Here is a 15,629-nt window from a genome sequence, read left to right as displayed (position 1 = left end):
TATTATTTCCATAGAGTCAGGATGTGTGTCTTCCTTTTTCTCATATTATGGTTGTGGTTTCATGATGTGTTGTGGTGAAACTGTCTCAAAGAATTCATAGTCAGATCACCTCTAATCCTAGTACACTCATTTATTGAGATTGAAGCTTCAAAAAAGGCAAAACTAGGTCTCTTCCCTCAAGGAGCTCACATTCTAAAGGGAGAGAAGTCCAAATTTGTCCTTCCTTAATTACATTTACATATACATTGACACAGTGCAAATGAAAAGTAATCTCAAAGGGAAAGCAATAGAAAAGAGAGAGAGACAGAGACAGAGAAACAAAGATAGAGAGAGAGAGAGAAAGAGAGAGAGAGAGAGAGAGAGACAGAGAGACAGAGAGGGAGAGAAAGAGATAGAGAGATTGAGAGAATGAGAGAAAAAGCCTCCTGTAAAAGGTGAGGTTTGAGCTGAGGCATTGGGGACAGCAAGTACAAAGTCAGTACATGGAGTGTTATGTACAAGGAACAATCAGAAGGCCAGTGTTTTTGTATCACAGAGTTAGAGGGAGTAAAGTAAAAGAAGACTGGAAGGGTAGGAAGGGGCCAGATTGTGAAGGGCTTTAAATGACAAACAAAACATTTTGTATTTGAACCTAGAGGAAATAGAGAACCACTGGAATTTATTGAATAGGCAGTTGACATGGTCAGATCTGCATTTTTGGAAAATGACTGTCCACTGAGTGGAGGATGAACTGGAGTAGGGAGAAAATTGAGCAAGGAGATCAACCAATGTTTATTGGGATAGTCCAGGCATAAAGTGATGATAGCCTGTATCAGAGTAGTGCTGAACAGTGGATAGGAAGGAGCATACATGAAAAATGTTTGCATGTAGAAATAATAATTATGATAAGAAGAACATTCCATAATTTTGTTCAGTCATGTCTGACTTTTAAAAATTCCATTTGGGGTTTTCATGGCAAAGATACTTGGAATGATTTGCCATTTCCTTTTCCAGACAATTTTGCAGATGAGAAAACCAAGGCAAAAAGGATTAAGTAATGTCAACCTCACAGAGTTTGGTCTAAGAAAGGGACAAACAGGGGATATGGAAATTGATGTCTCTTTGACCAACATTAAATGACCTAAATCACATACCCTAACATTCTCATTTTAATATAGCCCACCTCCCAGTGTGTTGACCAGTCAGAATTGATTGGCACCCCTTGGGAACCCATATTCTTTAAAGGGCATATGACTGTACTCCCAATCCCCAAACTGAGCCAGTTCTGGACTGGCTTCCTTAGGGGACTCCAGTTCTGGACTGCAACTTTCATGGAATGCATATGTGTCACCAGCTTGAGAGATATTAAAAACATAGATACAACCTAATTTTGTTTGTCTCTTTCTTAAAACCAACTCTTTCAGGTTAACATTAATGCTGCCATGACTCAGAGATAAGACTGGGATTTGGAGACTAGCCTCTTCCCCTGACAGTGCTAGGACTAGGCACCCATGGAACTCTTTTCTTCTGAAGTTCCAGCTCTGAAGGGTGGGTGAATCAAATCTCTAATCTATCCCTGCTCCTATGTCTTGTACTCGTGTTTGGTTGCAGTCTATTTTTCTCTCCAAGTCAGCTCTGAGGACAGAGGCCTCAAGACAGGTCTCCTCTGAAAGGATATCCTTTTTAACTTGACTATGGCTCAGTTCAGAGTAAGTTGGCATGTGATAAATTGTATTGTAATCTGAATTCATTGCTTTTAGAAGGATGTGGAAAAAAATTTAAGATTAACTAAAAGATAACTCTGAATTTTGATGAGTTTAATTCTAAAAATTAGATCTATGCACACTGTCTTGTCATTCTGTCTGTGTTTCTGTGTTTGTAAAATGACTGTCATGTTTGTCCTGAAAGATTCAAAATGCAGCCAGAAAAAGGTCTAAGGAATTGTAAAAATATATATAATTAATTAATTTTTGTTTTTAACATTCACTTCTATATGATTTTGAGTTTTAAATTTCCTCTCCTTCCTTTTCCTCCCTCTTCCCCAAGATGACATGCAATCTCATATAGGTTTTTCTTATACATTCATATTAAACATATTGTCATATTAGTCATGATGTAAAGAAGAATTAGAACTAGTGAGTGGAACCACAAGAAAGAAGAAACAAAATAAAACAATGAAAGGAGAGCAAATGGTATGCTTCCATCTGCATTCAGACTCCAAAGTTCTTTCTCTAGATGTGGATAACATTTTCCATCATGAATCTTTTAGAGTTGTTTTAGATCCTTACATTGCTGAGAAGAGATAAGTCTATCAAAATCAGTGATTGCACAATGTAGCTGTTACTGCATGCAATGTTCTCCTGGTTTTGTTCATTTCACTCAGCATCAGTTCATACCTTTACTCTGTGTGTATCCTTCTGCTTCAGATGTGTTTCTTGTAAACAACATACTATGGGATTCTGGTTCCTAGTCCACTCTGCTACCTGCTTCCATTTTATGGAATAGTCCATCCTAGTCACATTCAGTTATGATTACTATCTGCGTCTTTCTCTCCATCTCATTTTCCTTCAGTATATGCATTTCTCTCTCCCTTCCCTCTTTCCATCCTCACCAGAGTTTTGCTTTCTATCACCACCTCCCTCAGTCTGCCCTCCCTTCCATCAGCCTTTTCTCCCTCTTTACCCTTACTACTTCTTCCCTCCTTTCTATCTACCTCTTTCTTTTTCTTTCACCTTGCCCTTCCTACTTCTCATGGGGTAACCTAGATTTCTATACCTAACTGATTATATTATTCCCTTTTTGAGCTAAATCTGATGAGAGTATGGTTGAAACTGCTCATCTCCCTCCCTTCTTTCACTTACTGTAATAGGTTTTTGTGCCTTTTCATGTGATGTAATTTATCTTTGTCTGCCTCCTCCTTTCCTCCTCTCTCAGAACAATCCCTTGTCACCACTTACTTAGATTTTTTTTATCATCACATCAAAGTTAATTCATACTCATGCCCTCTGTCTATGCATATCTCTTGTAAGTGTTATAATAACAATATGGTTCTCAAGAGTTGAAAGTGTCATTTTCCCTTATAGGGATATAAACAGTTTGCCCTTATTAACAATTTGTTGTTGTTGTTTTCTTTCCTGTTTACCTTTTTACACCTCTCTTCAGTCTAGCATTTGAAGATCAAATTTTCTGTTGAGCTCTGGTCTTTTCATCAGGAAAGTTTGGAAGTTTCCTATTTTGTTGAATGTTGTTCTCCTTCCCTGAAAGATTATGCTCAATTTTCCTGGGTAGTTGATCTTTGCTTATAATCCAAGCTCCCTTGCCTTATGGAATATTGTATTCCATGCCCTCTGATCTTTTATAATGTCTATAGTAACTTTAAATGGAATGCCTCTTTCTATCTGTTGCTTTTAGGCTTTGTTAGTAATATATAGAATTTGTATTAGTTTATTTTATATCCTACAACTTTGCTAAAGTTATTTATTATTTCATGTAGTTGTTTACTTGATTTTCTAGGATTCTGTAAGTATACCATCACATCACTTGCAAAGAGTGATAACTTTGTTTCTTCTTTGCCTATTCTAATTCCTTCAATTTCTTATTCTTCTCATTGTTAAAGCTAAAGTTTCTAGCACCATATTGAATAACAGGGGTGATAATGCAGATCCTTGTTTCACCCCCAGTCTTATGGGAAATGCTTCTAGCTTATCCCCATTACATACAATACTTGCTGATGGTTTTTGGTAGATATTACTTATCCTTTTAAGAAAGACTCCATTTATTCCCACGTTCATAAGTGTTTTTAAGAGGAATGGTTGTTCTATTTTGTCACAAGCTTTTTCTGCATCTATTGAGATAATCATATGGCTTTTGCTAGTTTTGTTGTTGATGTGATCAATTATGCTGATAATTTTTCTAATATTGAACTCACTCTGAATTCATGGAATAAATCCTACCTGGTCATAGTGTATTATTCTCATGAGAAGTTGCTGTAATCTTTTTGCTAATATTTTATTTAAAATTTTTGCATCCATATTCATTAGGGAAATTGGTCTATAATTTTCTTTCTCTGTTTTGACTCTTCCTGGTTTAGGTATAAGTACCATATTTGTATCACAAAAAGAATTTGGTAGGACTCCTTCTTTCCCTATTTTCCCAAATAGTGTATATAGAATTGGAGTTAATTGTTCTTTAAATGTTTGATAGAATTCACTTGTAAATCTATCTGGCCCTGGAGAATTTTTTCATTGATGGCTTGTTCAATTTATTTTTCTGAAATGGGGTTATTTAAGTATTTTATTTCTCTTCTGTTAATCTGTGCAACTTATATTTTTGTAAATATTCATCCAATTCACTAAGATTGTCAAATTTGTGGGCATGCAATTGGGCAAAATAATTCCTAATTATTGTTTTAATTTCCTCTTTATTGGTGGGGACCTCTGATTTTTTAATGTAGAAGCTCCAAGGTCCCTGTAATCCTGACTGTGGTTCCATGATATTTAAATTATTTCTTTCTGGCTGCTTGCAGTATTTTCTCTTTGACCTGGTAATTTTGGAATTTGGCTACAATATTCATCAGCATTTTCAATTTGGGACTTCTTTCAGGAGGTGATTGGTGGATTTCTTTGATTATTTTTTTACCTTTGATTATTATTTCAACTTCTAGTTCTAGGAAAGCAGGACAGTTTTCTTTGATGATTTCCTGAAAGATGCTGTGCAAACTCTTTTTTTAATCATGGCTTTCAGGTAGATAAAATATTTTTAAAGTTATCTCCCCTGGATCTGTTTTCCAGATCAATCTTTTTTACCAATGTGTCATTTTGTATTTTTTCTATTTCTTCATTTTTTTTTGGTTTCTATTTGACTGATTCTTGATATCTCAAAGAGGTATTAACTTCCATTTACTCAATTAGAATTTTAACAAATTGTTTTCTTCAGTTAGATTTTGTACCTCCTTGTTCATTTGGCCCATTTTACTTTTTAAGGAGTTCTTCTCTTCAGTGAGTTTTTGCATCTCCTTTTCCATTTAGCCAATTCTACATTTTCAGATGTTGTTTTCTTCAGTGCATTTTTTTCCAATTTGGCCAATTGTATTTTTTAAGGAATTGTTTTCTACAGTCAACTTTTGTCTTTCTTTTTCCAGGGTTATTGACTCTTTCTCATATCTCTCATTTCTTTCCCCAATTTTTCATCTACCTCTCTTATTTGACTTTTAAAATCCTTCTTGAGCTCTTCTAAGAAGGTGTTTTATATGTAGGTATATTGACAGTTTTGTCCTCTTGTGAGTTCATGCCTAGATTTTCCATGTCCTTGTAATAAGAATCTATGGTCATTGTCTGATTCTACTTTTTGCTCATGGTGTTGGCCTATTTCCTGACTTTTAAAGTTGAGCTCTCCCTCAGGGGGCACTGACCCAAGCTTCTTGTGCTGGAACCCTGTGACCTGATCATTAGCTTTGTGTACTGGACCTTCAAGTGCTAGCAGATGAAGGCTTACGTGGTGCTAGACTGGGTTCAGGATCATTGGAGGTCTTGATGTGGGGGTGAGGAGTCTGGCCCCTGGAGGATACCTGCTCACCCAGACCTTGTTCTGGAATGCTTGGCTGCTGAAGGATGTCTGCTAGCCTAGAGCTGTGCCTCCTGGAGTTGTGCTACCTGGAGTTGTGCTGAAGCACTGGGAGATTTGGCTGCTGGAGAATGCAGACCCATGTGGTGGTTTTCTGAATTACTGTCTATCATTTCTCCTGCTTTTGATGAGGCACTGAGGGATCCTGGTGTTGGTGCTTGCCTGATCCACCACCCTGAGGTCAGGATCTCTCCCTGGTTTTCTGAGGAGGTGCTTGATTCTGATTTGCTGGGATGCCTCCTGTCCTGTATTACTCACACTCCCCCAGAGCAAGAGAAGTCTTTCCTCTTAATCCCCCAAGCTACAAAGACTGCTACAAAACATTTTCTGACTGACTCAACTATTCCAGGGCTTTCCTTGGGTGATATTTTCTGGGCATTCAGAGATCAGTAAGGAAAGGTGAGAAAGACTTACTTCTTACTCCACCATCTTGGCTCCCAGAAGCAGAAACCCTAAGGAACTTCTAAGGTCTGTAATTAGAGAACACATTGGGAAAGAACTCCCACCTTAGGCTTTTAGAAAGAGATTAAAACTTTTTTAGGGGGGTCCCAATACTGGCCAAGTTGGAGTTGCAAAAGCAAAGTTAGATGACAAGTAATGGAATTGAAGAAGCAGATGAGAGTCTCTCAGGAGTTAGTTGGGAGATAGAATCAGCTAAAAGCATCTTTATACTGATCAGATCTAGACCAAGCAGTACAAAGATAGCAAGAGAACTGTCTTTGTACCACTCCGCCCAATAGGTCTCATATCAAGGAAACATGTTTAAAACTGCAAAAATAAATTTTTTACTCTTTTAAGACATTTTGATCAAGGTTTTTTGTATCATAGCCTTAAATGTGATCACTTTAGAATTTCAATGATTTGTTTAAGATGTATATTAATATTATGAAAACTGTTTGTGAAGGGTATGAGAGACATACAGCACTCCTGATTTGTAAATTATTAAGCATTAACCCCCCTCAGACTCTAACAGGTGCAGAGAAATAGTATAGAAAGGGGATGAGAATGATTTTCAGTTTGGAAAACTGTTACAGTCAATTATTTAATTATTATCTCTGAAAACCCGGGAGGTTTCTGCCTGGGGAAACTGGCAACACCTTGTCAGCATTAAATCAAATTTCTTTGATCACTTTGCTTGGGCCAAAAGCAGCAGTACAACTCAGTCTTAGAATATTTGCCCAGCACATTTTAAACTAACTTGATAATAACAAGTGTGATTTCAAATGGTTTGTAAAACGTTATATGCATTTCCTAGTACATACAACCTGAAATTCCCAGGAGAATGGAATGTGGAACTGGAATGCTTAGGGCAGCTCCTTATCTGATAAACCTCAAAAAGGAGAGGTGACTTCAGTTCTTTAAGGAAGTAGAGAAAAAAGGTTATTCAGAGCTGGTAATTGTCACTGTGTGTCTATTGAAAGGGGTATATGAATTTATGGATAACATTTTCTTTTAAAGGATCAAGAGTATTGGACTTTTAAAAATTGAAATGCTTACCATTCAGCAATTATAAATCCAGATTTTATTTGATTTAAGTCAAAATTTGTCCTAAAAGAATAAGAACAGTGTCTGAGAGTGCTCTTGCTATCAGGATTAAGCACAAAAAAGATATTGTTATTTAGCATTAATAAACTTATTAACTGTATGGCTCCAAGAAAGTTCTATTTACCTCTGTTGACCATTCTATATTATATATTCTGGGATAATAATCGAACCCACTTCCAAGAATGTTGTGAGGATCACATGATCGTAAAGTGCTTGGCATAGGACAAATGCTATCTGAATGTTAACTATTTAATTAAATCTAATTGCTTCATACTTAGTAACTTTATGCAGGTTTTCTTAGATGTCATCAGTACAATGTCAACAGAGATATGATGCATGATTTTCTGTGTAAAGGTTTTCTGTGTAAATGTGGAAAGCAATCTGGAAGCATATCTAACTAATTTAAGTCACCTGATTGATAATTATGTGGTTTTGTTTTGAGTTTTAAATACATGAAAATCATTTATGATACTGTTCCATTTCTAAATTTTTTTATGTTGTATAATTTGGCAACAATTGTATCACCTATGTCGTTAGAAAAGCAATTTCTCTTATAGTCAAGATGTTAGATTAAAAAAATGAATGGGTCAGGAAGCTGTTAGGTCATTCTATCTGACCACATCTTGTTATATTCAGAAGTATTATAATTTTAGAAATCACTAACTTCTAAGTTTTGTCTATATTTCAAAGAGCAGTTTCAGCTAAAATTATTTGTCTCTCACTTATGAAAATTAAGACTGTTAGCTAAGCTATTTGGAGTTGTGGTTTATTATACGTATTTACAAAGGTATTTTTGTAAGAGAACTTGGTAATTATGTAAAGACCTTATAAAATCTCCTTGATAATTCTTACCAACCCTGTGCAAGGGTTGCTTTTGTTGTTGTTGAATTCTTGCTGAGTAAATGGGAATTCATCCTGTGAGAAACAAGCCTGTTTTAAACAAAGAACAATACTTGGGAAATCAGGAAAACTCATTAATTTTTATGTTTATTCCCCCCTCAATGAATGAGTAGTTTCTAACAGACTGCTACAATTGTTCAGACCAAATGCGAGCCGCTTATGCCCTGTTTCCAATTAGAATTTCCTGCCTTACCCTCCACAGGCTAGATACAACCTCCTGCACATCCCACTTCATGTTCTCCTCTCTAATAGGTTCCCTTTCAAAAACTTATTAACTTGATCAAAAACCTACCTCTGTTAGGTCATAACTCTGATTAGAACTAACCATCTCTGATGTACATTTTACTATCACTGAAAGCTGGGAGGAGTTTTAATCCTGTGGAAACATACTTCCTTCTTTTGTTTCCCACAAATTCCCCCTGCCCTTTTCTAATCAAAATTTTTGTTTCCACACCTAAAGTCAATCAATATCTCCTCGCTTTCTTTCCCATATGAATTCTTCCTCTTATCTATCTCCCCTTTAATTAAATATGGGAAGGAAAGGGGAGAAGTTGATTGATACATTGACAAATTATAAGGGAGCTGTCCCCTTCTATTAGCATAGATACAGACTCAAAAGAAAAAGGTAAATCAATGAATTGTCCATTTAGAAGTTTCACCTAATATAGAAGTCTGGGGAGGAACATCATCTGATGCAGTTTTCTGGTTTGAATGCTTGTTCAAGCCTTCTTCAGCATAGTGTCTTTTTCCTTTTATCTTATTGTAAAAACCCTCTTTATTTATGTTCATTCTCCTGCAAAATTGACCTTTGTACAATTGTAAATTACCGTTCCTAAATCTTATACCCTTATCATTCTTACAAAATCAAAATTGAAATCTTGGTCAAATGTCCATTATCCATTCCCTCATCAGAAGGATGCAACTTCACTAAGGAATTAATAACAGGCTCCAATACATACATAAATACAATAAGTAATCAATTTTTAACACAGTACATGTAAAGTCATAAAACAATTCCAACTTCTGGTCACATTATACTTCTTTAAAGCACTGATAAGACAGACTACAAACCATTTTTCTTTTAACATTAGCTAATTATAACAAAACTGAGACAAAAATAATATGATGATTTGGCAAGCCCTTGATCAATTGTCTCCATGCTATTACTAAAGATTAAAGGATCCTAACTTATGCATGAATATATATACATATATATGTGTACATATATATGCACACACATATACATATGTATATATGTGTGTGTGTATGCACACATGTGTATATGTGTGTGTGTGCGTGTGTATACACACACACGCACACACACACACACATACCAGTAACAGATGTCAAGGCTAAATATTTGTTGGGCTAAAGCCCTAAGCTTAATAACTCAATCTTACTATAGTAACTTCAGATGTCCCCATACCAATCTATTATTTAGTAATTCTGGTATTATGCTTGCAAAACTTTTGACTTTAAGAGCTTGCCATTAAGAGTGGGGACACAGATAAAGCAAGCGAACAACATTTCCCTAACTTCATGTCAGTTCAGACAAGGAGAAGTTGTGTAGACTGTCACCTGGAATCTAGCCAGGTTTAAAGTCTGCCAGGTGTCAGAAGGGGAAATTGAGTCAAGAGAACTGAAAAAGTTGTTCTCCCAATCTTCCTGTGAGATACTACCTCTTTGCAGTTCATATCTTCATAGGGCAGCTGGCATAATGGATCAGTGGCTCAGACAGCCTTACTTGGTATCTAGACCTGGAATTAGGCTCAGGAAAAGTCAGTTAACAGTTCCATAAAATCTTAAGATAGCAAACTCCAATAATTAATTTCAGGTATGACTATAACTTCACATTGGCTGAAGAACATCTTTAAAGTGAGTCTTAAATAGCCTGCATGCCTTTCTATACTTGTTCTAGTTCACAAAACCTAATTTCCCATTAAGATCATGTTATTGCTCTAATAGACTTGCATCTGTTTCCCAAGCTTCTCTATCCTTTTCTAACCATGATCAATATAAAAGAATGTGACACATGTATGATAAGTTCAAACATAACTTCAGAACTTAACTTCAGTTTATATTTACGTCATGGAATGAATTCAAATAGAAATAGAGACATTTAAATTTTCCATCAATGCAAAAGTATTACCACAGGTTACCTGTCCCTAAGAAACTTACACTGAAATTCTTTTCCCCAAACTGAAGATGTCTCTGATTTAGTCTGTGTAATTAATTCAGTAAATTGTATTAATATCCAATTACCCTTATGTCATTTTGAAATATTCAAGAACCTTATTCCATACAGATACACCTTTATTACAATTAACTTTAAATCTCAGTCTTAGTCTATAGAACAATGATTCAACATTGCATTTGTACTTTTGTTTCCTTTCCTTTATGTAATTATTCCCGTATCATTCAGAAAGAATGTTCTATGCTAGGGATTGTGTCTTTCACAAGACTGCACAAGAGTATGAATTCACCCGATTATTTGATTGAAAACAGCAAGATTCCGTATGCTTGCATTGTGCTCACATCTTGAAATACCTGCTTTGATTACAGAGACATGCCATAAAGGTGAAAAGCAAGGACCTAATTAGATATCATCTCCACTTTATAGTCAAACTCAGAAATAGTCAGGTGGGAAAATCTTCCTTTTCAGAGGAACACAATGGAGAAACTGAACCAGAAGGATCCTATCTCAGGCAGAGGCCAGGATTGTCCTTTCAGCTTCTCTAGAGGAAGATCACCCACATTTCAGTAACAGCCACATTTTCCTTGAGTAGCTTGTGGCATTTTTCCCAGATGGTGGAGAATTGATTATTGACTATTGATGGATTTAGATAACTCAAAAACATAGTTCATTATAGTCCTGAGTGCTTTTAATTCAAGCTTCACTAATCAAAAATTTTTCCAGGACTTACATCTTAAATTTTAAATTTGTCCTAACAGCCAATCACAGCCAGGTTTGGAGGCTTCACAGCAACCTCAGTCAGACTTCCTAGACTTTTCAGTCCCAGGAGCCCATGCTCATTACCTGTGGGGCCTTCACTGTAGCAGTTGCCCTTCCTTTCCATACATGGTAATCAATTAACGATTTTAGGCTTTAGCATTAAAACAGTAACCCCAAAATAACTTAGTTAACTATCTTACAACTTGACCCACAATCTTGGAGGTGAGCTATATTAAAAATGAGGTCTTGAGTAGTGACCTAGGTCACTTGATCCTGACCAAGAGACATCAGTTTTCATATAACTTAACAATAGGGAAGAGTCAACATTTTCCCGGACCTATCTGAGCAGCTCAGTGAGTTAAGATTAGATTCTAAGAAGTCTTTCTGTAATAATGAGTAGACTGGAAAGGAAAGGGGGATGGGGAATGAGGAGACTTAGAGGACCAGCTGTTTATCTTAAAATATCACAGAGCTTCCCCCGATCCTAGTCATAAAATTCCTTGTTTCCCTTATCTTGTCCCTAATCTTTCAACTCCCATAAAGCATATATATATAAGCATAATTCACAGTAGGTTTGGATATAAATTTCAGTTTCAAATTATTATATTAGCTTACAAATAGAAATTTGGTAGGCCTTCTAAAAATCATACAAAATATTTTACAAAACATTTCTTCATAAAAATATATTTCCCTTTCTTAAAAACAGTTTACAATTTATCACAAAACCCTCTCGAACTTAATTGAGAAAAATTACCAGAAAAAATCTAAAAATTGGCCTCTGTATAATTACCAAGTTTTCTTTCACAAACGTACTTTGGTAAATATTTGATTTATAGCAAAAACAATATTAACTAAAACTTCCTTTTAAATAAAGACAACACTTGGAAGTTTATGATTTCTTAAATGACAATTCTTCAGAATAGAATGACTTAATTTCTTAATCCATCCATAATTTTTTAACAATGTATTTCCTAATGTAACAACATTTAGATAAGAGAAATTGATTTTTCAATAATATGATTTATTATATATTTAAAACTTGAAGCAACCCATTATCAATTTAGGTGAATGCATTTCCAAGTCACCTTGCACAGAGAATCATTTGTCTCATCACCAACACGTGGAAACTATCTAAACCACTGTATGTATTTTCATAATAGCCAGGATTTCAAATGGAAAATTTACCATCATAGCAAACATCAATAACATTATTATGTTATAGCCAAACATAAAAGTTCCAAGTTATTAAAATTTTATCAATCAATTTTTTTTGATATATGATTTATTTATTTTTCAGTTCTTAACATTCACTTCCCCAAAAATTTGAATTCAAAATTTTCTCCCCATCTCTCCCCATGCCCACCCCAGGACAGCATGCACCTCATCCACCCCTTCCTCCAGTCTGTCCTCCCTTCTATTACCCCCCCCCCTTCTTCTATCCCCCTTCCCCTCTATTTTCCTGTAGGGCAAAATAGATTTCTATACTCCATTGCCTGTATAGCTTAATTTCCAGTTACATTTTAAAACAATGTTTAACAGTTATTCTTAAAGCTTTGAGTTCCATATTCTCACTTTCCCTCCCCACCCACTCTCATCAAGAAACAAGCAATTCAATATAGGTCATACATATGTAACAATGAAAAGCATTTCCATAATATTTATGTTGTAAAAGACTAACCACGTTTCCCTCTGTCCTGTCCTTCCCTTCATTTATTCTATTCTGTCCCTTGACCTGTCCTCCCACAATAGTATTTGCTTCTGACTATACCTTTCCCCAATTTTCTGTCCCTTCTATTATCTTCCCTCTCCTATCTCCTTCCCCCTTTCCTTCCTATAGAGTAAAATAGATTTCTATTGAGTGTGTGTTATTCTCTCCTTAAGCCAAATCCCATGAAAGTAAGGCTTAATTATTTCCTTTCATCCCCTCCTCTTCCCCTCCATTGTAAAAGCTCTTTCTTTTCTCTTTTATGTGAGATGATTTGCAACATTCTACCTCTCCCTTTCTCTTACTTCCATTCAACAGTAAATTTTATTTTTTTTTAGGTATTCTCCCTTCATATTCAGCTCTCCCTGTGCCCTCTGTCTATACACACACACACACACACACACACACTTATACACATAACATATATCTACATATATATAATATACACATACATGCATACCCATACACACCTACACATATATGTTCCCTCTAACTGTCCTAATACTGAAAATTGTCTCATGAGTTACAAATAACATCTTTCCATGTAGGAATGTAAGCAGTTCAACTTTAATGAATTCCTTAAGGTTTCTCTTTCTTGTTTACCTTTCCATGTTTCTCTTGATTCTTGTATTTGAAAGTCATATTTTCTATTCAGCTCTGATCTTTTCAACAAGAATGCTTGGAAGTCCTCTATTTCATTGAAATTCCATTTTTTCCCCTGAAGTATTATACTCAGTTTTACTGGGTAGGTGATTCTTGCTTGCAATTCTAGCTCCTTTGACCTCTGGAATATCATATTCCAAGCCCTTTGATCCCTTAGTGTAAAAGCTGCTAAATCCTGTGTTATCCTGATTGTATGTCCATAATACTTGAATTGTTTCTTTATGGCTGCTTGTAATATTTTCTCCTTGATCTAGGTACTCTGAAATTTGGCTACAATATTCCTAAGAGTTTTCCTTTTGGGACCTCTTTCAAGAGGTGATTGTTGAATTCTTTCCCTTTCTATTTTATCCTCTGGTTCTAGAATATCAGGGCAGTTTTCCCTGATAATTTCTTGAAAGATTATGTCTAGGCTGTCTTTTTGATCATGATTTTCAGGTACACCAATAATTTTTAAATTATCTCTTTTCTGCCCAGAAACTGCCAGTAAGATTCCCTCTCCACAGCCACCACCAGGTCCACCATGCTAGTGCTCCTCCTCACCCCAGGAACACCACTGAAGATTGAGACAGAGCAGCTGTTTGATTCCCCCAGGGTCTTTATGCAGAGGGCTCCAAAAGTGGATGTGCTGCCACAGTGGCTGTAGCTGCCCTGGGGCCTGGGGCTGGTGAAAGAACTTTGTCACCGACTTTTGAGATTTTTTAAGCTGTCTTTGGCATTTGTGGGTTGAGAAAATTGGCAACCACAGCTGCTACCCATGATTATGCTCCCTGAAGCCTTCTCTAGTCCTGCCATGTGGTCAAGGTTAGGTTGCCCTCTACTCTGAACCTGGTGTGATAGACCTTTCCTGTTGGCCTTCCATGCTGTTTTAGGCTGGAAATCTCCTTCACTCTGTCATTTTGTGGCTTCTGCTACTCTAGAATTTGTTTCGATTTATTTTTTACAGATATTTTATGGGCTGTGGGGGGAGAGCTAGAGCTGATCTGTCTTTCTATTTCACCATCTTGGCTGTGCCCCTCAATGCTTTAAAAAGCAACCCACAGGAAACAAAATCCAGATGTAAAAATTGCTTTAACACCATTTGTACCACAAAGAGAACTTTAGAAATATAATGTAATTTAGAAATATAGTAATAACACAAACAATACCTTCAGATAATACCAATTGCATTTCCAGCAATTATTGGTCTTATTACTTTTGACATTTGAAACCCATTTCAATATTATCAGGTATGGCACAGTTACCTTTGTGTCTAACATATGTCAGTCCTTGTGTTTAGCACTTCATAATCATAAATATCAAATAGCAATATGTAAACACTTTAATTATATACATATATTATATAACACACATATATTTTAAGTCTAATTTGAATAACCTTTCTCCCATCTCACTATTTATAACCAAATATAAGTTTCAAATCATTAAATTGCTATCACATCCTTTTAAAAGTCCAATTCATATTTAACAAAATCCAAATTTAAAAGTTGTGTTAACACCATTTCCACCTCACAATGGTCTCTCAAATTTTACAATGTTTTAAAAAAAACACTTCAAAGTTAACAATTACATTAAATGAGAGAGATAATAATTATGCTGTGTCTAACATAAGCCCATCCTCGTGTCAAGTACTTTACCTAAATGCCAAACAACAATATGTAAAAACTTTAGTTATATACATATGCTATTTGATATTTTAAGTTCAATTTGAATAACTTTTCTTTTATTTATTTAAAAAGTTTCAAATCATGCAAGCATAAAATGTGCTAAGTTAATATTATAACTGTTGTCCTTGGCCCAGGCAAAAGAGAGGGAAAGAACTGGAACCAAAGCACCTCTGGAGCTTAATAATTAAATGAAAAGTAGTAATTACAAATCACAGCAGTCAATATCTTTACCACAGTCAGTACCCATTTCTAAATTCAATAGAACTCCCCATAACTTTGTCTGTTGGTTTTCCAATCAGGCTATAAACTTTCACTTTTTAGCCCCTGATCTTGCACTCTTATAACATTCCCGAATCTTCTGAAGTAAGATGGGGGAAAGGAGTGGCTAAGAGCACATGATCTGTGGCTTCCTCACTCCTGTCCTTCTCCACATGATTCCTTTTTCTTTTCTGTCTTCCTTAAAGAGTTGAATTCCTGCCTCCTTTTTGAGGCTTATTAGATAAAGAGCTTCTCTAAACATTCCACCTTTCCATTCCTTCCTCTTGAAAATTTCAGGATGTATATACTCAGAAAGACATATAAAGTTTCACAAAGAATT

At 35.6% G+C, this 15,629-nt stretch overlaps 1 protein-coding gene across 1 annotated transcript in view; it reads left to right on the top strand.

Annotated features, from left to right (window-relative positions):
* The window catches only part of LOC140525813 (ubiquitin D-like), a 115,839-nt gene that overhangs the window by 55,909 nt on the left and 44,301 nt on the right, over positions 1-15,629 (top strand). The window lies entirely within an intron of this gene.

The sequence above is a fragment of the Notamacropus eugenii genome, chromosome 2 (assembly GCF_028372415.1).
Source record: "Notamacropus eugenii isolate mMacEug1 chromosome 2, mMacEug1.pri_v2, whole genome shotgun sequence".
Lineage (NCBI taxonomy): Eukaryota > Metazoa > Chordata > Mammalia > Diprotodontia > Macropodidae > Notamacropus > Notamacropus eugenii.
Note: the sequence above shows the minus strand (reverse complement) of the source record. Positions and strands in the feature narration are given on the sequence as shown.